The sequence below is a fragment of the Saccopteryx leptura genome, chromosome 2 (genome assembly GCF_036850995.1).
Source record: "Saccopteryx leptura isolate mSacLep1 chromosome 2, mSacLep1_pri_phased_curated, whole genome shotgun sequence".
Classification (NCBI taxonomy): Eukaryota; Metazoa; Chordata; class Mammalia; order Chiroptera; family Emballonuridae; genus Saccopteryx; species Saccopteryx leptura.
In genome coordinates this window covers 65,788,250-65,813,872 of record NC_089504.1, presented here as the reverse complement: position 1 = coordinate 65,813,872, position 25,623 = coordinate 65,788,250, and the positions used below count along the sequence as shown (strand labels likewise).

The following is a 25,623-nucleotide window of genomic DNA, read 5'->3' as shown; positions in this document are numbered from 1 at the left end:
TTGTATTTTGTTTTATTCCAAAAACGAACAGAACTTTCCGGTAGACCTTGTAACAAATGAAAGCATGGCTCCACAGCCAGGAAGACTATGAGTTATTTGGGCTTAATTCAAGTGACCATAGAATTTATTATCCAAACCATAAGACTTTTGAAAATAAATAATATTATTAATAATTAGGCCCCCCAAAATGGTGAATACTGAGATATGGTCACGTCAAGGGTTATATCTTTTATACAGTTCTTTCTCTTCCCTTGTTTCTTCTCAAATACCAAATCTGACCTACCAACTACTTCCGTCCAGGGTAGATCAAAGATATATAGGTTATATTTGATATTGCCAAAGTAGGAAATTCCAGGGTTCCATCTCTCCACAAAGGCAACTAATAAACTGGAAAAAAATGTTGAAATAAGTCTTTTATAACCCTGCAATCTAGTGAAAACTTACAACAAACCACAAAAATCTTAATAAAGAAAGAAGCTGATGCACTGCAGTGAGAAAGAGCTGTGATATTTTAAATTTCCCACTTGCCATCCTTCATCTCCCAAATCAATGGCAGCCTAGACACCTGATGCAGGTGCTAGTGCCAGAGGAAGCAAGATGAAACGTATACTCAAAGAATTGTGGTGTAACAGCTTGCTTTTGTTTTATTGGATTTGAAATGTTCTCAGTCTGGAGTGACTTCCCAGGCAGTGATTGCCAAAAGCATTTATAGGCAAAAGTATTGGCTACTTCAGTCTAAGGTAAGGGATAGAACAATCAGAATAGATGATAGATTTTTAAAAAGTCCTAGGAAAGAAGAGGCTAAGAAAGGTGATACATGAGAAAGTAAGGACTTTAAAAAGTTCCCATGTAGCCTGACCAGGCAGTGGTACAGTGGATAGAGCACTGAACTGGTACACAGAAGACTCAGGTTTGAAACCCCGAGGTTGCTGGCTTGAGTGCAGGCTCACCAGCTTGAGCACAGGATCCTAGACATAAGCCCATGGTCACTGGCTTGAGCCCAGAGGTCACTGGCTTGAAGCCCAAGGTTGCTGACTTGAGCCCAACATTGCTGGCTTGAGCAAGGGGTCACTCGCTCTGCTGTAGCCCCTGGTCAAGGCACATATGAAAAAGCAATTGATGCACAACTAAGGCGACTAAGGAGCTGCAACGAAGAATTGATGCTTTTCATCTCTCTCCCTTCCTCTCTTTCTGTCTCTATCTGTTCATCTCTCTGTTTCTCTTTCCATCTGTGTCACACACACAAAAAAATGTTTCCATGTATACCAGTAAATTAAGAAGCCAGCCCTGGCTGGTTGGCTCAGTGGTAGAGCGTCAGCCTGGCGTGCAGGAGTCCCGGGTTTGATTCCCAGCCAGGGCACACAGGAGAGGCGCCCATCTGCTTCTCTACCCCTCCCTCTCTCTCTTTCCTCTCTGTCTTTCTCTTCCTCTCCCGTAGCCAAGGCTCCATTGGAGCTAAGTTGGTCTGGGCGCTGAGGATGGCTCTGTGGCCTCTGCCTCAGGCACTAGAATGGCTCTGGTTGCAGCAGAGCAGCGCCCCAGATGGGCAGAGCATCGCCCCCTGGTGGGTGTGCCGGGTGGATCCCAGTTGGACGCATGCGGGAGTCTGTCTGATTGCCTCCCCGTTTCCAACTTCAAAAAAATACAAAAAAAAAAAAGAAGAAAAGAAGCCAATGCTCCTACCCTAGACTAGACACATCTTCAGAACAGGCCTGAGAAGATTGTACACTTTCACTTCTGGCTGACCTTCAAACTCTATACTAAGTGAAGGCTATTATATAGTCACTTGATGAAGCATTGAAGGCATGCTCAACACAGAGCCAATCTGCAAAAATTGGAACAGTAATTTTTTTCTTAATTTTGGCTGTGATTATTTAAGGAAATCACTGATATAGCACTAGTTGACCACTAAGCTAACGGGACAGACTTCAGTGGCACACACAACCAAGAATACAGACTGAAGGAAAATATTTTAGAATCACTAAAGAGACAACAACAACCCACAACAAATATAAGCAGCAAACCCTAGGAATGGGAAGAATTGAATTTCTGGTCCATGTGTTGAATATTATACATGGCAATGAAACAATAAACTATGAACTATTCACAGGATAAAAAGAAGTTGACCAAAACCATCTTTGAGAAAAAGATGATGTAGAACTTACAGGACAAAGACTTTAACTTATAATTGTCTTAACTATATTCAAATAGCTATAGGAAACCAGGACAATGATGTCTCACCAAATAGAGAATATCAATGAAGAGAAATTATAAAAGGAAACAAGTAGAAATTCTGGAGTAGAAATGTAAAATAATTGAAATAAAAAATTCATTCACTAGAGAAGTCTAATAGCAAATTTGAGCAGTGAGAAAAATCAGTGATAAGTCAATTGAGATTATCCAGTCTGAGCAGAAAGAGAAAAGAATAAACAATAATGATCATATTAAGAGCTCTGTGGGGGACCATCAAGAATACAAATGTATGCATAATAGGAGTCCCAGAAAGAAAGAAGAGAGACAGAATATTTGAAAATATAATGGTTAAAAATGTCATAAGTTTGATGAAAGATATGTATTTATACATTCAAGACATTCAATACAAGCAAGATAAACTCAGAGATCCACACTTAGATACATTATAGCCAAATTGTCAAAAGACAAAGATGGAGAGGATCTTAAAATCGGCAAGAAAAAAGTTTCTCATTATGTATCAGGTACCTTCAATAAGAGGAATAGTCAATATCTCTTCAAAAACCATGAAGTCGCCTGACCAGGCAGTGGCGCAGTGGATAGAGTGTCAGACTGGGATGCGGAAGGACCCAAGTTCGAGACCCCAGGATAGCCAGCTTGAGCATGGGCTCATCTGGCTTGAGCAAAAAAGCTCACCAGCTTGGACCCAAGGTCACTGGCTCACCAAGGTCACTGGCTCGAGCAGGGGGTCACTTGGTCTGCTGTAGCCCCCCCCAGTCAAGGCACATATGAGAAATCAATCAATGAACAACTATGGTGTCGCAACGAAAAACTGATGATTGATGCTTCTCATCTCTCTCCGTTCCTGTCTGTCTGTCCCTGTCTATCCCTCTATCTGACTCTCTCTCTGTCCCTGTAAAAAAATTTAAAAAATTAAAAAAAAAACAAAAAAAAAACCATGAAGTCAAGAGTGCTGAAAGAAAAACTCTATCAATAGAAAATTCCATACCTAGCAAAAATGAAGTTAAGACATTCTCAGATACACAAAAACAGGGAGTTAGTTCATCACTGATAGATCAATCCTGCAAGAGTGAGTCTTTTATTTTGAAATGAAAGGACTCTAGACAGTAACTTGAAGCCATATGAAGAAATAAAAAACAATATTAAAAGGTAACTACATTGGTACATGTAAAAGATGATACTGTATATTTTTAGCTTGCAACACTTTTCATTTTTTTCTAGATAATTTAAAAGAAAAATGCATGAAACAATAATTATACAGGGTGGGGCAAAAGTAGGTTTACAGTTATGAGTACATCAAACAAGAGTTTATCCTTATATTAATATTGATTAATTATTATATTATTTCCCATATGAATGACTGTAAACCTACTTTTGCATCACACTGTACATCTATGCTGATGGGCATAAAATGTAAAAACATGAAATTTGTAACAAAAAAAACATTAGAAAGAAGAAAGATGGACTATAAAAAAGAGTTTTTGTGTACTGTTGAAAATAAATTGCTATTAATTCAATTCTTTTTAAATTTTTCTTAAGTGAGAAGCAGTGAGGTGGAGACAGAGACTCCCACATGTGCCTGACCGGGATCTACTTGGCAAGCCCACTAGAGGGTGATGCTCTGCCCATCTGGGGCCATTGCTCCATTGTAACTGGAACCATTTTAGCACCTAAGGCAAGGCCATGGAACCATCCTCAGCACCCGGGCCAACTTGCTCCAGTGAAGCCTTGGTTTGGGGAGGTAAAGAGAGAGATAGAGAGAAGGGAGAGGGGGAAGGGTGGAGAAGCAGGTGGTTACTTCTCCTGTGTGCCTGGACCAGGAATTGAACTCGGGACATTCACATGCCAGGCTGATGCTTTACCACTGAGCCAACCAGCCAGGGCCTATTAATTCAATTTAATTACTATAAAATAAAGATGTATTGTAATCCCAAGGTAACCCCTAAGAAAAAAATAAAATATGAAAAAAATAAAATAAAATATCAACATGTACACAAAATAAAATTAATCAAAAAGAAAGAAGCCTGAGCAGGTGGTGGTGCAGAGGATCCAGGTTTGAAATCCCTAGGTCACTGGCTTGAGCGTAAGCTCATCTGGCCTGAGTGCATGCTGTCTTGAAGCCCAAAATCATTGGCTTGAGCCCAAGGTCACTCACTTGAGCAAGGGGTCACTCACTCTGCTGTAGCCGCCTAGTCAAGGCACATATAAAAAAGTAATGAACCAATGAACATCTAAGGTGCAGCAACTATGAATTAATGCTTCTCATCTCTCTCCCTTCCTGTCTGTCCTTATCTGTCCCTCTCTCTGTCTCTGTCACAAGAAAAAAAGGCAATAATTGAGGAAATGAGCAAAAAGGATGAGTTGTATAAAACAAATTGTAAAGTGGCAGAAGTAAGTCCTTTGAATAATTTATGTAAATATATTAAATTTTCTAATGCAAAAGAAGAGATTGGCAGAATAGATAAAAAGCACAATTCAACTATATGCTGTCTAAAGTGACTTACTTTAGATCAAAAAGCATAAATAAGTTGAAAATAAAAGGATAATGAAAGGTATTCCATGCAAATAGTAACCAAAAGAGCTTTAAGACAAATATTATTACAAGACGAAGGATATTATATATTGATTAAAAGGTCAATCCATCTAGAAGATTAATAGTTATAAACATATACACACACCAAACAACAGAGCCCAAAAATATATGAAGAAAAAACTGACAATTGAAAAGTAGATAATTCAACAGTAGTAGTTGGAGACTTCTATACCCCACTTTCAATAATGAGTAGAACAACAGGACAGAAGGTTGAGAAAGAAATATAGGACTTGAACAACACTATGGAGCAACTAAAACTATCAGACATTACAGAACGCATCTACCCAACAACAGAAGAATACACATTTACACATTTTTTTTCTCAAGTGTACATGGAACATTCCTCAGGACATACACATATTAAGCCACAAGATAAGTCTCAATGAATTAAAAAAGATGAAAATCACCCAAGTTTTTTCTCTAAGCATAATGAAATAAAACTAGAATTCAGTAATAGAGAGAAAACTGCAAATTCACAAATATAAGGAAATTAACTCATTTTATACAACTAATGAGTCAGAGAAGATATTACTAGTGAAACTAGAAAATAATTTAAAATGAATAAAAGTGGGAATGTGACATACCAAAACCGACGAGATACAGTAAAAAGTAGTGCTCAGAGAAAACATTATAGCTGTAAATGTCTATGCAAAAAGAAAAATCTCAAGCCAATAATTTAACTTTAAACCTTAAGAAACTAGGAAAAGAAGAGCAAAATCAAACCAAAGCTAGTAGAAGAAAGGAAATAAAGATCAGAGCTATGGTCAATAAAATAGAAATGAATAAAACAATATAGAGAATCACAGCAAAAAAATTGATTCTTTGAAAGGATCAACAAAATTGACATAAACTGTATCTTGACTGGCCAAGAAAAAAGAGAGAAAAGACTCAAATTACTAAACTAGAAATGAAAGTGGGGTATACATTACTATAGACCTTATAGAAGTAAAAACGATTGCAGGAGAATACCATGGATAGTAATATATCAACAAACACAGAATATAATATACAGATGATGTATTATAGAATTATATGCTTGAAATGTATATATTTTTATTAACCAATATCATCCCAATAAATTCAATCAAAAATTAAAGAGAGAAAAAATGAAAGAAGGAGGAAGGAAGAAAGGAAAAAAGGAAGAAAGAGAGGGAGAGAAGGAAGGGGGAATTTAATAAACTAAAAATAGAATGAAAAACATAACCTAAATGAAATGGAAAAATTTCTATAAATACAGAAATTACTAAAACTGCCTGAGAGATAATAGAAAATCTGAACATAATTGTAACAACAAAGAAAAATCCAGGATGAAATGGCTTCACTAGTGGAATTCACCCATCATCTGAAGAATTGATACCAATTTTTCTCAAAGTCTTCCAAAAAATAGAAGAGGTGAGAACACATTCTAAATCATTCTATGAAGGCAGAAGTACTCCATCAATGTCAAATAAAAACATCACAAGAAAAGAAAACTTTAGATCAATATCCCCTATTAATATAGATGCAAATATCTTCAACAAAATATTAGCCAAATAAATTCAGCAATGTATTAAGAAGATTCTATGTTATGACTAAGTGGAATTTATATCAGGAATACAAGAGTGATTCAACACATGAAAATAAAACTTGCCTGACTGGTGGTGGCATTGTGTATACAGTGTCAACCTAGGATGCTGAGTTCTCCAGTTCAGAAACACTAAAGTTGCTGGCTTGGGTGCGGGCTTGCCAGCTTGAGCACGGGGTCGCTAGTTTGAGCATGGGATCATTGATATGATGTCAAGGTCACTGCCTAGAGCTCAAAGATGCTGGCTTGAAGCCCAAGGTTGCTGGCTTGAGCCCCAGGTCACTGGCTTAAGTAAAGTGTCACTGGCTTGGCTGGTGCCCTCCCGGTCAAAACACGTAGAAGCAATCAACAAACAGCTAAAATTAAAGCAACTATGAGTTGATGCTTCTCACTTTTCTCTTCTTTCTCTTCCTTCTTCTGTCTCTCACCAATTAAAAAAAAAAAACTCATAGAAAAAAGGGGGAAACCACATGATCATCTCAACATATGCACAAAAAATATTTTTAACATTTGATAAAACCCATTATCACTTAATGATAAAAATACTCAACAGACTAGGAATAGAAAGAAATTCCTAACATGCCAAAGGCCATTTATGAAAAGCAGTTAGCATCATACTCATTGGTGGAAAACTGAAAGCTTTCCCCCTAAGGATCAGGAACAAGACAGGGATAATTGCTTTCACCGCTTCCATTCAACACAATACTGAAAGTTCTAGTCAGACCAAACAAGCAAGAAAAAAGAAATAAAAGACATCCAAATTGGAAAAGAAGTTGAATTACCTCTATTTGATTTTATATGTAGAAAATTTCAAAGAATCCACGAAAAATTATTATAGTTAATACTTCAATTTAGCAAAGTTATATACTATATAAGATTAGCATATAAAAATCCATTGTATTTCTACACCACAGCAATAAGTCAAAAAATAAAATCAAGAAAACAATTGTATTTACAATGGTGTTATAAAGAATAAAATATTTAGGAATAAATGTAATTAAAAAAGGTATAAGAATTATATACTGAAAACAACAAAATATTGTTGAAAGAAATTAAAGACCTAAATGAATAGAAAAACATCCAAAGTTTATAAATTAAAGAACTTAATACTGTTGAGATGGCAATACTCCCCAAATTGGTCTATAGATTCAACACAATCCCTGTCAGAATTCCAGCTAGCTTCTTTGTAGAAATTGACAAACTGATTCTAAAATTTATGTATAATTACAAAGGACCCAGAATAGCCAAAATAATCTTTAAAAAGAACAAGATTGGAGGATACACATTTCCTAATTTCAAAACTTACTGCAAAGCACAGTAATTAAAATAATGCCATGCTGGCATAAAGACAGACCTATAGAACTATGGAATAGAATGGAGAGTTCATACATAATTCCTCACATATACATATATGGTCAAATAATTTTTGACATGGTTACTAAGACCATTCAATGAATAAAAGAGTTTCTTTCACAGGTATACTGGGAAAATGGATATCTACATTTAAAAGAACAAAGTTGAGACTGACCTGTGGTGGTGCCGTGGATAAAGTGTTGACCTGAAACAGTGAGGTTGCTGGGCTTGCTAGGTCAAGGCACGTACAGGAAGCAACTACTATGAGTAGATACTTCCTGCTCCTCCCCTCTCTTCCTCTCTCTCCAAAAATCAATAAATAAAATCTAAATGTAGCCCTGGCCGGTTGGCTCAGTGGTAGAGCATCAGCCTGGCATGCAGGAGTCCTGGGTTCGATTCCCAGCCAGGGCACACAGGAGAAGTGCCCATCTGCTTCTCCACTCCTCCCCCTCTCCTTACTCTCTATCTCTCTCTTCCCCTCCCCGCAGCCAGGGCTCCATTGGAGCAAAGTTGGCCCCGGGCACTGGGGATGGCTCTATGGCCTCTGCCTCAGGCACTAGAATGGCTCTGGTTGCAACAGAGCAATGGCCCAGATGGGCGGAGCATTGCCCCCGGTGGGCATGCCAGGTCAATCCGGGTAGCATGCATGCGGGAGTCTGTCTGACTGCCTCCCCATTTCCAACTTCAGAAAAATACAAAAAAAAAATCTAAAAGTAAAATAAAAGAATGAAGTCGGACCCTTACCTTGCACCATGAACAAAATAAATCAAAATGGGTCATGGACCTAAATTCCAAGACTAAAGCTATTAAAATCTTAGAAGGATATATAGGCATAAATCTTTTTTTTTTTTTCTTGAGAAAGAGAGAAAGAAAAAGAGAGAGAGAGAGATAAGAATGGAGAGAGATGAGAAACATCAACTCATAGTTGCGTCACTTTTAGTTGTTCATTGATTGCTTCTCATACATGCCTTGACTGGGAGGCTCCAGCTGCGCCAGTGACCCCTTGCTCAAGCCACCAACCTTGGGCTTCAAGCCAGTGACCTTGCACTCAAGCTGGCAAGATGAGCCCGCACTCAAGTGGCAACCTCAGGGTTTTGAACCTAAGACATCAGCGTCCCAGGTTAACTCTCTATTGACTGCACCACCACCAGTCAGGCTATAGGCCTAAATTTTTATGACTTTATATTTGGCAGCCCTTCTGTAACATGAGACAGGAATAAATATTTGCTGTAGTAATCTAAGGTTGTTGGCTATGCAGTGTAACTCAGTGAAAACTCACCAGAAGCACTGAAAGCAATGGAAACAAATGGGAAAGCCTATAAAGTCAGCCTCTGTGGTTACAGAGCAGAGTTGTAGGTAATGGAGAATGGGCCCTGTAGGGAACTCAGATGGCATCCAGCGCAAACACCAGGGGGTCTTCTTTCTTAAGCTTTTGCCCTCAGTATTTATATCTCTCTGAGGGCCAGGAATCTAGCCCGAGTCAGAGCTGGAACATGATCCCTGGATCACTGGGTGTCCTCCAAGACAGACACTATCTCCTGGAGGAAACCTCTAATGGTGCCTTGTTTTTCTTTGTATTCTCTAGGCCCAGCACTTGCTCACTGAGCTGCAATAAAGATATAGGTATTGACCCCAGTATACATAGAAACACTTACTTCTAACCCATTAGTTTTATAGGATTATATTACACAATTTTCCTATTTCTCTTTCAACCCATACAAGACACTCTGAGTTTAATATCTTTGAAAAATTACTTTGAACAGACTTTTTTTCCCCGTTGTCAAAATATTTATTGACCAGAATGTGATATGACTTAAGTAGTGTGCTATGCTACTCAACTATCTACCATAAATGCTTCATCTAGAGTCTCCAGCTCTTAGAGTTCCTATTCTCTTCTAATTCCATAGAAATCAGAATTGTTTCAAGGTCAGTCTTCCCTTAGTAAAAAACAATAGAAGCCCTGAGTTTCATTCAGGACAGAAAAATCTAAACTTAGGTTTCAACCCTGAAACCTTGTATTAGGTATCACATTCTTTTCCGCCAATTTTCGCTTGACTTAAAGCTATCATTAGGTGATCTCACTCTACACAGGGACTCAAAATTGTGGGAGTGGTGGCCCTGGATGGGTGGCTAAGGGGATAAAATGTTGACCTCGTGCTCCAGAGGTTATGGGTTCAATCCCTGGTCAGGGATCAGAGCACATGTGTGAAGCAATCAATGAATACACAACTAAATGGAAGCAACTAAGTGAAATGAGTTGATGCTTCTCTCTCTCTCTCTTTCTCTCTCAAATCAATGGAAAAAAATGTTAAATTGTGAGAGTGCTAAATGCTAAGAATCACAGGTCTGTCCTCCTTAAAGACATAATGATAAATGAATGTGGTGACTTTTCTTTTTCATATATTTTTTAAATTTTCATTGAATTTATTAGGGTGACATTGATTAATAAAATAAAAAGGTTTCAAATATACAATTCTACCATACATCATCTGTATATTGAATTGTGTGTTCACCATTCAAAGTCAAGTCTCTTTCTCTCACCATTTGTCCCTTCTTGTCCTCTTCTTCCTCCCCATCACCATTTCCTTATTATTATCACCATCCTGTTGTCAGTGCCTATGTGTTTTGGGGAGTTTTTTTTTTTTTTTGCTTAATTCTTTCACCTTTTCACACAGCTTCTAAACCCCCCTAACCTCTCTGACAGCTGTCAGTCTGTTTTCTATATCTATAAGTCTGTTTCTATTTTGTTTATTTGTTAATTAGATTCTACATATAAGTGAAATTATATGCTATTTGTCTTTCTATGACCGTGGTGGCTTTTATGTTTCATTGTTATCACTGATGGCCTTTCCTGTTCCCATTATTACTTCAATGAAGTACAATATTTGGTTTCCATTGTATTTATAAAAGGTGAGGTCCTTGATGAACCTCATCATATTCAAATATGTATCTTCTGTGGCCAGGTTAGGCCCTAGCACATAGGAGAGCTCAATAAGTATTTTCTGAGTAAATTATTTCCCAAGATTGTAATAGTAGAACTAATTCTAAGTGTATTGATCGCTTACTCTAAGTCATACACTGTGCAAAGCACCTTACATGTACTACTTCATTTAATTCTACAATAACTCAGTGAGGTTGATACTATTTATCCTTATTTCACTGATTTATAACCAATGTTTTGAAACTTTAGATGACTCTCCCAAGTCTGTTTTTAAAATATATCTAGAAATTGATTACTTGTCACCATTTCAGTGCTTTCATCTGATCCAGGTCACATCACTCTTTACTTGAATGTAATGTTTTATAAACATCAATTAGTTCAAGGTAGCTTATAGTGTTGTTCAAATCTTTATGTTTAACAGAATTTTTGTCTACTTTTCTATCAATTGCTGATAAAGAGATGTAAAATCTATAACCAAACTATAAAATTGTCTATTTCTTTCTCTAATTCTGTCAGTTTTGGCATCACATATTTAAAGCCTCTTATTAGGTACATATACATTCATTATTATTTTGTCTTTTTTTTTTTTTTTTTTTTGAGAGGGGAGAGACCAGAAGAATGCAGGAGAAGGAGCTAGCAGGAATGGCTGGCTCAGCCAGTTAAAGATTTTTCACATCCTTAACTCTAACAGGAGATCTCTAACTGATCTCCCGGAGACTCTTATAATACTTACAAGAGAAACAAAATCTGTAAATAGATAGGGCCAGAGGTCTGGAAACCCATTCCCCCTTGCTGCCCCGCCGAAACTGCCCCACCCCACCTAGAGCCACAAGGCACACATAGAACCTCAGACAAAGGAATCACATGCCCCTTGCATAGACCAGGGGTCTCCAAACTTTTTACACAGGGGGCCAGTTCACTCAGACTGTTGGAGGGCTGGACTATAAAAAAAACTATGAACAAATCCTTATGCACACTGCACATATCTTATTTTAAAGTAAAAAAACAAAACGTGAACAAATACAATATTTAAAATAAAGAACAAGTAAATTTAAATCAACAAATTGACCAGTATTTCAATGGGAACTATGGGCCTGCTTTTGGCAAATGAGATGGTCAATGTCCGGTTCCATATTTGTCACTGCTAGCCATAACAAGTGATATGACGCGCTTCCAGAGCCATGATGCGTGCGTCCTGTGTCACAGGAAGTAGTACTGTACATGAGCAACGCTGCGCTTTGCGACGCTGCCACATACAGTGCTCCTCTTACTGACCACCAATGAAAGAGGTGCCCCTTCCAGAAGTGCGGCGGGGGCCGGATAAATGGACTCAGGGGGCCACATGCGGCCTACGGGCCATAGTTTGGAGACTCCTAGATAGACACTGTAAAAGGTATATAAGTTGTAAGATATCTAACTTTGGGGAGCTCGTGTTTTTGTTCTACTAACCCCAAGTGTTCCACTTGCTACTAACAAATTCTTCTTCCTTCATTGAGTTGTCTGAGTGCCTATTATCCTCCCTTGGCAGGCATTTCATGTTAACTTTTATCATTTTGGAATGTTCTTTTTTTCATAATATCTTTGTCTGAAGTCTATTTGATACTTATAGACCTGCTTCAGTATTCTGATACTTATAGTTTAATATATCTACTTTTGTCCATTTACTTTTCACATATTTGTGCCTTTATATTTAAATTACATCTTTATATTTAAAGTACATTAATGATGCTCAGCATCACTAATCATCAGGGAAATTAAAATTAAAGCCACAATGATATATCTCCTCACACCTGTCAGAATGGCTATCATCAGTAAATCAACCAAACAACAAGTGTTAGCAAGGATGTGGAGGAAAGAAAACTCTCATACACTGTTGGTGGGATGGTAAACTAGTGCAGCCACTATGAAAAATAATATGGATATTTCTCAAAAAATTAAAAATAGAGCTGCCATATTATCTACCAATTCTACTTCTGGGTATTTACCTAATAAAAACATTAATTTAAGTAAGCATACACATCCCCATGTTCATTGTGGCATTATTAGTAATAGGTAAAATATGGAAGCAATCTAAAAGTCCATCAATGGATTACTGAATAAAAAGATGTTATACACACATACATACACACACACACAATGGCATATGTTGGATAAGAATGGTGGTCCATAAGGTGACCAATCATCCTCCTTTAGGGAGGACAGTCCTTCTTTTGTAAGTTCCATCCTCCCTTAAAAAGTGTCCTCCTACATGTCCTCCTTTTTGATATTGGAAAACTAATCTGTAAATGTTCGTATTTGATTGATGCAGAGTAGATCCATTGCGTGTGATGTAATATATTTGTATTTGACATGACAATTTGTCAAGGATCAGTATCTAAATGAGTACTTTTTTCTTACAATTATTTTTAAAAATTAATAGGCATGTAAGCATAATTACAATTTAAAATATTACAACTGTTTTTATTATGCATTTATCATATTATAGTCTATTATTGTTGCAATAAATAAAATGTTTTTTTATTTACGATATTGTTTTCTTCAATTTAATTTTGTCCTCCTTTCCATTGTAAAAAAGTTGGTCACCTTAATATAACATGTAAGAAATTTGATCAAAACTCTCAGCAAAGTGGAATATACGGAACATACCTCAACATGATAAAGGCCATCTATGACAAACCCACAGCCAACATCATACTTAATGGGCAAAAATTAAAAGCAACCCCCTTAAGATCAGGAACAAGGCAGGGGTGCCCCCTTTCACCACTCTTATTCAACATAGTCCTGGAAGTCCTAGCCACAGCAATCAGACAAAAAAAAGAAATAAAAAGCATCCAAATTTGCTGATAACATGATACATAAAAAACCCTAAAGCCTCAATCAAAAAACTGCACCTGATAAATGAATTCAGCAAAGTGGCAGGATATAAAATTAATATTCAGAAATCAGTGGCATTTTTATACACCAACAATAAAAACTGTCTGAAAGAGAAATTAAGAAAACAATCCCTTTCACTATTGCAAAAACAAAAAAATAAAGTACCTAGGGGTAAATTTAACCAAGGAGGTTAAAGACTTGTACTCAAAAAATTATAAAACATTGATAAAAGAAGCCAAGAAAGATAAAAACAAGTGGAAGCATATACCATGTTTATGGATAGGAAGAATAAACATCATTAAAATGTCTATATTACCCAAAGCAATCTAGAAATTTAATGCAATTCCTAATAAAATACCAGTGGCATAATTCAAAGATATAGAAAAAATATTTCAAAAATTTATATGGAACCAAAAAAGAACACGAATAGCTTCAGCAATCTTGAAAAAGAAGAATGAAGTGGGTGGTATCACACTTCCTGATATCAAGTTATACTACAAGGCCATTGTACTTAAAACAACTTGATACTGGCATAAGAACAGGCATACAGATCAATAGAACAGAACAGAGAACCCAAAAATAAACCCACACCTATATGGACAATTGATATTTGACAAAGGAGGTAAAAAAGCATGCAATGGAATAAAGACAGTCTCTTTAACAAATGGTGTTAGGAAAATTGGACAGCTACTTGCAAAAAAATAAAACTAGACTACCAACTTACACCATACACAAAAATAAACTCAAAATGGATAAAAGACTTAAATGTAAGTCGTGAAACCATATCGTCTTGGAAAAAAACATAGGCAGTAAGCTCTCTGACATCTCTCACAGCAATATATTTGCTGATTTATCTCCACAGGCAAGTGAAATAAAGGACCGGATGAACAAATGGGACTATATCAAGCTAAAAAGCTTTTGCACAGCTAAAGACAATATGAACAAAATAAAAAGGCAAACCATACAATGGGAGAACATGTTCACTAATACGTCTGATAAGAGGTTAATAACCAAAATTTATAAAGAACTTGTAAAACTCAACACCAGGAAGATAAACAATCCAATCAAAAAATGGGCAAAAGAAATGAATAGACACTTCTCCAAAGAGGACACACAGATGGCCAATAGGCATATGAAAAAATGCTCAACATCACTAATCATTAGAGAAATGCAAATTAAAACCACAATGAGATACCACCTCACACCAGTCAGAATGGCGCTCATCAACAAAACAAAGTGCTGGCAAGGATGTGGAGAAAAGGGAACCCTCCTGCACTGCTGGTGGGAATGCAGACTGGTACAGCCACTGTGGAAAACAGTATGGAGATTCCTCAGAAAATTAAAAATGGAACTGCCTTTTGACCCAGCCATCCCACTTTTAGGAATGTATCCCAAGAACACCACATCAATGATTCAAAAGGAGAAATGCACCCCCATGTTTATGGCAGCATTGTTTACAATAGCCAAGAACTGGGAACAGTCCAAGTGTCCAACAGTAGACGAGTGGATTAAAAATCAGTGATACATATACACAATGGAATACTATGGGGCCATGAAAAAGAAGGAAATATCAATTTTTGTGACAACATGGATGGACCTGGAAACTATTATGTTAAGTGAAATAAGCCAGGCAGAGAAAGAAAAATATCATATGACCTCACTCATTTGAGGAATCCAACGAACAATATAAACTGAGGAGCAGAATAGAGACAGAGGTGGGATCAAAGGATCCAGAGGGAAAGCAGACAGAGGGAAAGGGGATGATAGGATGGGATGAGAGCAGAAAAGCAAATCCTGGAGGAATGGGGGGAGGGTGTTATAGGGGGTGATGTACTAGAAAACATGGGGGAGGGGAGGATGTATTCAGGGGTACACTAGAATCTATGTAAACGCAATAAATTAAAATAAATTTCATGTTAAAAAATGACAAAGAAGCCTGACTGGAAGGTGGCTCAGTGGATAGAGCATCGGCCTGGGATGCAAAAGACCCAGGTTCAAAACCCCAAGGTCATGGGCTTGAGCATGGACTCATTCAGCTTGAGCATAAGGTTGCTGGCTTGAGCGTGGGATCATAGACATGACCCCTTGGTCACTAGTTTGAGCCCAAAGGTTGCTGGATTGAAGCCCAAGGTCACTTGCTTGAGCAAGGGCCACTGGATCAGCTGGAGCCTCCTGATCAAGGCACATATGGGAAAGCAATCAATAAACAACTAAAGGGCCGCTATGAAGAATTAATGCTTTTCATCTTTCTCCCTTCCTGTCTGTCTATCCCTCTCCTTATCTATCTCTCTCTCTCTCTCTCTCTTTCTGTCTCTTTCACTAAAAAAAAAAAAAATTGACAAATTGACAATGGAGGCAAGAGTACACAATGGAGCAAAAACAGTCTCTTTAATAAATGGTATTTGACTCAAAAACATTGGTATGTAAAGACACATGCACCCTCATGTTTATCACAGCATTATTCACAGTGGCCAAGACATGGAAACAACCAAAGTATCCCTCAATAGGGGACTGGATAAAGAAGATGTGGTACATATATACAATGGAATATTATTCAGCCATAAAAAATGCCAACATCGTGACATTTATGACAACATATGTGAACCTTGAGAATGTTATATTGAGTGAAATAAATAAATCAGAAAAAGCTAAGAACTGTATGATTTCACACATAGGTGGGATATAAAACTGAGACTTATGGACATAGATAAAAGTGAAGTGGTTGCCAGGGAAAGGAAATGTGGGGGAGGAGGAAGGTGACTTGAGTGAATGGGAGGGGGATGGAGAAAGAGTCTAAAGAGACAAATATAAGGTGACCAAAAATGATTTGACTTTGGGGATGAGTATACAACATAATCAACAGTTCAAAGCTATAGAAATGTTCACCTGAAAGCTATGTACTCTTATTGATCAATGTCACTCTCTTAAAGTTAATTTTGTAAATAACATTTTTTAAAAAAAGAATCTTCAAGGAGAGAAATAAAAAATAAATAAATAAATAAATAAATAAATAAATAAATAAATAAATGGTGTTTGGAAAATTGAACAGGTACATGCAAAAAAATGAAATTAGACCAGTGGTCGGCAAACAAGTCAACAGAGCCAAATATCAACAGTACAACGATTGACATTTCTTTTGAGAGCCAAATTTTTTAAACTTAAACTATATAGGTAGGTACATTCCTTACTGAGGTAGCACCCACATGTGGTTTTTTGTGGAAGAGCCACACTCAAGGGGCCAAAGAGCTGCATGTGGTTTGTGAACTACAATTTGCCGACCACTGAAATAGACTACTAACTTACACTGTCCACAAAAACAAACTCAAAATGAATAAAAGACTTAAGCGTAAGTCACTAAACCATAAAATTCTTGGAAGGAAACATAGGCAGTAGACTCTCATATCTCTCATAGCAAAATTTTTGTCAATATATCTCCATGGGCAAGTAAAATAAAGGACAAAATAAACAAATGGGACCATATTAAATTATAAAACTTTTGCACAGCAAAAGACATCATTAACAAAATAAAAAGTCAGCCACTCAATCAGAGAACATATTCACTGATATTTCTGATAAGGTGTTAATAACCAACATTTATAAAGAACTTTTTAAAACACCAGGAAGGTAAACAATCCAATTTTAAAATGTGCAAAGTACCTGGATAGACCCTCCTCCAAAGAGGACATACAGATGGCCAATATGCATAAGAAAAAATGCTCAACATCACTAATCATTACAAAAATGCATATTAAAACCACAATAAGATACCACCTCACACCGGTCAGAATGGCACTCATTAACAAAACAACAAAGAATAAGTGCTGGTGAGGATATGGAGAAAAGGGAACCCTCCTGCACTGCTGGTGGGAATGCAGACTGGTGCAGCCACTGTGGAAAACAGTGTGGAGATTCCTCAAAAAATTAAAAATTATACTGCCTCATGATCCAGCTATCCCACCTCTAGGAATATATTCTAAGAATCCCAAAACATTAGTTCAAAAGAAGATATGCAACCTCATGTTTATTATAGCATTGTTTATAATAGTCAAGATCTGGAAACAGCCCAAGTTTTATTAGTGGATGAGTGAACAAGAAAGCTGTGGTACATTTACACATGTATTACAATGGAATACTATACAGTTATGAAAAAGAAAGAAATCTTACCTTTTGTGATGACATGGATGAAACTGAAGGTTATTATGCTAAGTTAAATAAGCCATACAGAGGAAGACAAATATCATATGCTTTCACTTCTATGTGGAATCTAATGAACACAATAAAATGAGGAAGAAAAGAGAAACAGAGGCAGGGTCAGAGGGAATACTGTCAGAAGGAAAGGGGTAGAGGGGACAAGATCAAAGAATATAAAGGGATTAGCCAAATTATATATACATAACACATATATACAGACCCAAGGTAGTAATTCCCAGAGGAAAAAGAGTAATATAGGATGGGGTGAAATGGAAAGTAATTTTGCATGGGGCATGGGGGACGTGATGTGGGGTGTTGTGGGTGTTATATAGAATGGAATACTTGAAACCATGTCAACACAATAAAATAAAAATTAGAAAAACAAAAAATATATAAGCTTATATAAACAGTGTACAGATTGATGATTTCAAGTGACAGTGGTAGGGGTTGCAGATTGGAAAATAAATGAAAGTAGTCAATGGATCAAATTTCTAGTTTTAAAATGAGTCAGTTCTGGGGATATAAACATAGTATATTGACTGTAGTTAACAATACTGTAAAGCTAGTATCCTTGGCCACCATCACAGCTGCCTGGCCCATGCAAGTTCGCATTGGATTCAGACAGATGGTAATGAAACAACAGAGTCAAGAACTGATGGGCCATCATCTTTAATTCTAGCTTGCACCCGGCAGGCAAGTAAAAACAGACACTGGGCTCCAAAACCCACTCATTCAGTGTTCACAAAGCTACTGACTTATCCGAGTTTCCTAGAATCAAGGGTTTCTAGCTCACTAGCCTCATTCTCTTTTGTTCCCCATCTCCTTCTCTCTATACAAACTCTGCAGTAACTGGCTTCTCTTTCAGCACTCCACTATCTTGCCTGCCTCTCCTCTCCTCATGTGGCCTTACTCTGTTCTCCAACCTGCTGTCTGCTCTAATGCTAATCTCAGGAACTGAGAGAGAGCAAGCTCCCAGTCTACCCCTATTGGGTAGAAATAAAAACCTTTAATCCAATATACAAAATAGGGAAGTCTCTAATACAAAGTCAATTATCTGAGGTATGATGGGCAGTGCCATCTTTTAAAAAGTGAGCATAATATATTTTATCTGCCCAACACCTAGGATAAAAGGTATCTACCTCACCAGCCTTATTCACTTCTGTTTTCCATCTCCTTCTCTCTGCACAAACTCTACACAAGCTTGCTTCTCCTTCAGCACTGTAAAGCCAGTATCCACCAGGTGGGCAAGTAAAAACACACACTGGGCTCCAAAACCCACTCATTCAGTGCTCACAAAGCTACTGACTTATCTGAGTTTCCTAGAATTAAAAGTCTCTAGCTCACTAGCCTTATTCACCTCTGTTCCCCATCTCCTCTCTGTGTAGGAGAAGCCTCTACACAAACTGGCTTCTCCTTCAGCATTCTGCCATCTTGACTGCCTCTCCTCACCTCCACGTGGCCTTTCTCTGCTCTCCTCTCTAATGCTAATTTCAGGAACTGAGAGAGAGCAAGCTCCCGGTCTGTCCCCATTTTATAGTGTAGAAATCAAAACCTTTAATCAATATACAAATAAGAAAGTCTCTGATACAAAGTCACTTATCTGAGCCATAATGGGATTCCTCATGAGAGTGCACCACCCACATCATGCAACAGTCAAGGGTGTGGGGAAAAGCTTAGTCTTAAAACTAAGCCTCAGGCTAAAATGGCCCGGCCTGCTTACAGCCTATTCTCCACACACAATGCAAACTATAAGCAAGCAAACATATATATCAATTTACAAACTTATTTGACCAACAAGCACTCTGCCATCTTGTCTATTTCTCCTCTCCTCCATGTGGCCTTTCTCTACTCTCCTTTCTCTGCCCTCCTCTCTAATGCTAATCTCAGTAATCCAGAGAGAGCAAGCTCCCAGTCTGCCCCACTTTATAGTGTAGAAATCAACCTTTAATCCAATATACAAACAAGGAAGTCTCTGATACAAAGTCACTTATCTGAGAGATAATGGGATTCCTCATGAGAGTGTACCACCCCAGGGTGGGAAAGGCTATAACCCTTAGGCTATAACAACTTTGCCAGCTTACAGCCTGTCTACCACCCCAAAAGTGAGCAAACATACATGTCATATTTAAAAACTTATTTGACCAACAGATGCCTTTTACTTCTCTTCTTGTCTGATTACTGTGCTAGGGCTTCAGAACTATGTTGAATAAGAGTGGTGAAAGGGGGCACCCCTGCTGTGTTCCTGATCTTAAAGAGATTGCTTTTAAATTTTGCCCATTGAGTATGATGTTGGATGTGGGCCTGTCATAGGTGGCCTTTATCATGTTGAGGTATGTTCCCTTTATTCCCACTTTGCTGAGAGTTTTGATCATGAATGGGTGCTGGATTTTATCGAATGCTTTTTCTGCATCTATTGATATTATCATGTAGTTTCACATTGATTGATTTGCAAATATTGTACCAGCCTTGCCTCCCCAAAATAAATCCCAGTTAATCATGATGTATGATTTTTTTTTTTTCTTACAGAGACAGAGAGAGAGTCAGAGAGGGATAGACAGGAACAGACAGACAGGAACCGAGAGATGAGAAGCATCAATCATTAGTTTTTCATTGCGCATTGCAACACCTTAGTTGTTCATTGATTGCTTTCTCATATGTGCCTTGACCACAGGCCTTCAGCAGACTGAGTAACCCCTTGCTCAAGCCAGTGACCTTGGGTCCAAGCGGGTGAGCTTTTGCTCAAACCAGATGAGCCCACGCTCAAGCTGGCCACCTCGGGGTCTCAAACCTGGGTCCTCGGCATCCTAGTCTGATGCTCTATCCACTGCACTTCCGCCTGGTCAGGCAGATGTATGATTTTTTTCATGTATTGCTGGATCCAGTTTGCTAATATTTTGTTGATAATTTTAGCATCTAAATTCATCAGGGCTATTGCCTATAGTTTTCTTTCTTTGTATTGTCTTTGCCTGGTTTTGGAATCAGAATTACGCTTGCCTCATAAAAGGAGCTTGGAAGTTTTCCCTCCCCTTGAATTTTTTGAAATAGCTTGAGAAGGATAGGAGTTAGTTTTTCTGTGAATGTTTGGTAGAATTCACCTGTGAAGCCATCTGGCCCAGGGCTTTTGTTTGTTGAGAGTTGTTTGATAACTGTTTCAATCTCATTTGTTGTAATCGGTCTATTTAGGTTTTCTGATTCTTCCAGATTGATTTTTGAAAGATTATATTTTTTAAGGAATTTGTCCATTTCACCTAGATTGTCTAATTTTTTGGCATACATTTCTTTATAGTATTTTCTTATGATCTTTTGTATTTCTGCTATTTCTATTGTTACTACTCCACCCTCATTTCTAATTTTATTTATTTGAGTCCTTTCTCTTTTTTTCTTGGTGAGCCTGCCTAAGTGTTTATCAATCTTGTCTACTTTTTCAAAGAACCAGTTCTTGGTTTCATTGATTCTCTGTATTGTTTTTTTAGTCTCTATGTCATTTATTTCCACTCTGACCTGTATTATTTTTTTTTCCTTCTACTTGCTCAAAGCTTTACTTGCTGTTTTTTTCTAGTTCTTTTAGTTGCAGAAGTAAGTTGTTTATTTGAGCTTTTTCTAGCTTCTTAAGGTATGCCTGTAATGCTATGAACTTCCCTCTCAGGACTGCTTTTGCTGTGTCCCACAGATTTTGAGTTGTATGCTCATTTTCATTTGTTTCAAGGAAATTTTTTATTTCTTCCTTGATCTCATTGTTGACCCACTTGTTAATTAATAATATGCTATTTAGTTTCCAAGTGTTTGAGTGTTTTTCAGTTTTTCTATTGTAGTTGATTTCTAGTTTCATGCCATTGTGGTCAGAGAAGATGTCTGATATGTTTTTTTTTTATTTTATTTTATTTTTTGTATTTTTCTGAAGCTGGAAACGGGGAGAGACAGTCAGACAGACTCCCGCATGCGCCCAACCGGGATCCACCTGGCACGCCCACCAGGGGCGACGCTTTGCCCACCAGGGGGCGATGCTCTGCCCCTCCGGGGCGTCGCTCTGCCATGACCAGAGCCACTCCAGCGCCTGGGGCAGAGGCCAAGGAGCCATCCCCAGCGCCCGGGCCATCTTTGCTCCAATGGAGCCCCGGCTGCAGAAGGGGAAGAGAGAGACAGAGAGGAAGGGGGGGTGGAGAAGCAAATGGGCACCTCTCCTACGTGCCCTGGCTGGAAATCGAACCCGGGTCCCCCACACGCCAGGCTGACGCTCTACCGCTGAGCCAACCGGTCAGGGCCCTGATATGGTTTTAATCTTCTTAAATTTGTTGAGACTCGTTTTATGTCCTAAGATGTGGTCTTTCCTAGAGAATGTACTATGTGCACTTGAAAAGAATGTATATTCTGCTACTTTAGGGTAAAAGGTTCTGAAGATATCTATTAAATCCAGTTGACCTAGTATGTCCCTTAATTCTGCTGTTTCTTTGTTAATTTTCTTTCTTGAATCTATTCAGTGATGTTAGTGGGATATTGAAATCCCCTATTATTATAGTATTGCTGTTGATCTCTCCCTTTATGTCCATCAAAATCTGCTTTATATATTTAGGTGCTCCTATATTAGGTGCATAGATATTTATAATGGTTGTTTCTTCCTGTTGGATTGCTCCCTTTATCATTATGTAGTGACCTTCTTTATCCCTTACTATAGCCTTTGTTTTGAAGGCTATTTTGTCAGATATAAGTATTGCTACCCTAGCTTTTTTTTTTTTTTTTCTATTTGCATGAAATACTTTTTTCCATACCTTCACTTTCAGTCTATGTGTATCTCTTGTTCTGAGGTGGGTCTCTTGTAGACAGTATATGTACAGGTCCTATTTTCTTATCCATGCAGCTACCCTATGTCTTTTGATTGGATCATTTAATCCATTTACATTTAAGGTTATTATTAATGTGTACTTATTAATTGCCATTTTATTCTTTAAATCTACATTTCTTTTTTTCTCAATTTCTTTTTTTTTTTTTTTTTTTTTTTTTTTTTGCTCTTTTTATAGCAGGCCCCTTAACATTTCTTGCAGTACTGGTTTGGTTGTAATGAATTTCTTGAGTCTTTTTCTTTGTCTGGGAAACTTTTGATTTTTCCTTCAATTTTAAATGACAGCCTTGCTGAATAAAATCATCTTGGTTGTAGGTTCTTGTTTTCCATCACTTTGAATATTTCTTGCCAATCCCTTCTGGCCTCAAGTGTTTCTGTTGAGAAGTCAGATGCCATCCTTATGGGGGCTCCTCTGTAGGTAATTATCTGCTTTTCTCACATCTTTTAGTATTCTTTCTTTGTCTCTTAACTTTGGCATTTTAATTATAATGTGTCTTGGTGTAGGCCTCCTTGGGTTCTTTAATGGGACTCTCTGTGCTTCTTGAACTTGTATGACATTTTTCTTCATCAATTTAGGGAAATTTTCAGCTATTATTTCTTCAAACATATTTTCTATTCCTTGTTTGTTCTCTTCTCCTTCAGGAACCCCTATGATGTGTATGTTGTTTCTCTTCATGTTGTCACAAAGGTCTCTTAGGGTTTCCTCAGTCTTTTTGCACCTCTTTTTGCTTTGCTGCTCTACTTCTGTGCTTATGTTTATCTTGCCTTCTAAATTGCTGATTCGATCCTCTGCTTCATCCAGCCTGCTGTTGATTCCTTGTAGTGTAGTCTTCATTCTAATATTGTATTTCTCATTTATGACTGGTTCTTTTTTGAACATGATTTCAATGTCTTTTTTGATGCTTGCTATCTTTTTATTTAGGTGTCCATTATGTCCATCCATTGCTGTCTAAGATCCTTGAGCAACCAAAAAATCATTATTTTGAACTCTGCATCTGGTAATTTGGTTATTTCCATCTCATTCAGTTCTTTTTCTGGGGATTTCTCTTGTTGATTTATTTGGATTGAATTTCTCTGTCTTCCCATTTTGTCTGTGTATAGGCTCCTCCTTTGGGTGTGCTGCTTGTGTAGCTAGCTAAGTCTAGGATTGGTGCTATCTGCCACCAGCTACCAGTTGTTTTGGTTCTAGATCTTGGGTTGGTGTCAGCTGTTGTTTGTAACCTGCTATGAGCTACTTGTCTGCAGCTATTGCTCTTTTCGCTGTTTGTGTCTGCATTTTCTGTGCCTGGGTAGTGTGGGAAGGGCCTTCCTGTGTATAAGAATCAGCTTCCTCCTACTTAGAGCTGACAACACCTCTGTAAAAGCCCCAAGCTCCATAAGACTTACCTCCACTTTTCAGCTGCTCCACCTCCTCTTGTAGCTGCGTGGTCTTCCCAGAGTCTTCTGTAAAAAGACAGTAGTGTGGAGCCATACTGGCCTCACCCAACCAATGACTCTTCAGGTTACAAGCTTGTTGCATTAGGGAAACTGAGGTTGGGAATATAATGATAGTGGGAACCCCTACTTCAGGGGTCGCTTGGGCAGTAGCTCAGTACAGGGACTTTGGCCCCTACTCCAGAGCCTAATCCCTCAGCCACTGCTGGATACTCAAATTTTGTTTCTCCCCAACAAGTTGAGCAGCAGGTTCAGATTGAGTGGGGCTGACAGTCCCCTCTGCAGAAGTTCTTACAGCTGATGACACCGTGGTCTCAAGGAGGAAGACTAAAAGGATCCTCTTCTGAAGCTGACTGTGCCCCCACAGAATGTGGCTAAGCCCCTCAACCAGATCCAACAATAGGCTCACAGGGATCTACACTTTGAATGTCCATGCTCCAAGCCTCTCTCCCTTCCCCTTTTGGAGTCTAACCCAACAGGGTCAAATATCTAGCACCCAGTCTGGCTGACTGTGAAGCTCCACCCTAGCCAATGCACATGAGCTACTTTGCCAGTGCTGATCACAGAACTCACCTCAGCTGGGCCATGTATGAGCAGCCCTTCCTTAAGATACCACTCTAGAAGGGTCTTTTAAGTCCTGAGCCAACGCTCTCTGCAGCTGGCCATTGGATGTGCCATCCCTGGGCCTCCCTGGCAGGGACCTGATGCAGACCACTGGGAGACACTGCCCATGACTGGCCCTCAGTAACCTTGGAGTTACAAGCAATCCAGAGTTTGTGGTTGCCTCTGCTGGGCCCATATGTACATGGAAATACCAAGTCACACACCTAGGATGGCTCTTACCCACACTGGGCCTGGAGCAAAGTCCACTTAAAAGGCCAAGGTTTCCTGAGTCCATCCGCCTGCAGCCTCTGTCTACTGGCTGCTTATTGGGCTCTGCCACTGATTAAACCTCTGCTAGAATCTAGTGCCTCCAGCAATTCAAGAATTAGGAAGAGTGCTGGGTGTGGCTCTGCCCCTTGACCCCAGGTGTCAGTCTGTCCAGACTTTTTTCACAGACCTCAGCAGAATGTGGTCCCAGGAGTTCAGTGGGTGTGGCTTCTGAGACCCAGAGGTGTGGTCTGTCCACCCTCCAGACTGTTTCAACTGAGTGTCCTGTGAGGTGAAATGATCAGTCTTAGACTCAGGAGTATGAAGGCTGGGGAGTAGCTCCAGCCTCAATACTAGGAAACTGTGTCCCCAACATGCCCCTGCCCCCTGGCTTCTCAACATGACCCTTTGCCCTGGCTGGAGCAGGAGAGACTCCAGAAGGTGGGGCAGTTGCTTTTCCCCAGGCTGATGCCACTCAGAAGGGACTGCTTTACCCAATAAAGATGGCAACTGCAGCACTGGAGAATGATCCAGCACAGGGGATCTGGTGGCCATTCCCCAAAATGTCTCTCCCTGGGCGTACAACTTTACACTCTCCTCATGCAACTCTAATCCTCTCAGCTCTCCCTCCACCAGAGCCCCAGGTAAGTGGCTGTGAATGAGCTTTTCTGTGCAGGCCCTTTAAGACTGGAGCCAGCATCTCCAAAAGCTCAGTCTCTTTCTTGCAGACAGAAACCTGGCTCTTTTCACTGCCA

General features: G+C 38.7%; 1 protein-coding gene across 1 annotated transcript in view; it reads right to left on the bottom strand.

Moving 5' to 3' along the window:
- IL33 (interleukin 33) overlaps positions 1–7,915 on the bottom strand; it is a 72,661-nt gene extending 64,746 nt beyond the window's left edge. The window contains exon 1 of the mRNA XM_066368132.1: positions 7,897–7,915. The gene's annotated coding sequence lies outside the window, so the exon portion shown is untranslated. The remainder of the gene's footprint in view (positions 1–7,896) is intronic.
- Positions 7,916–25,623: the final 17,708 nt, after the last annotated feature.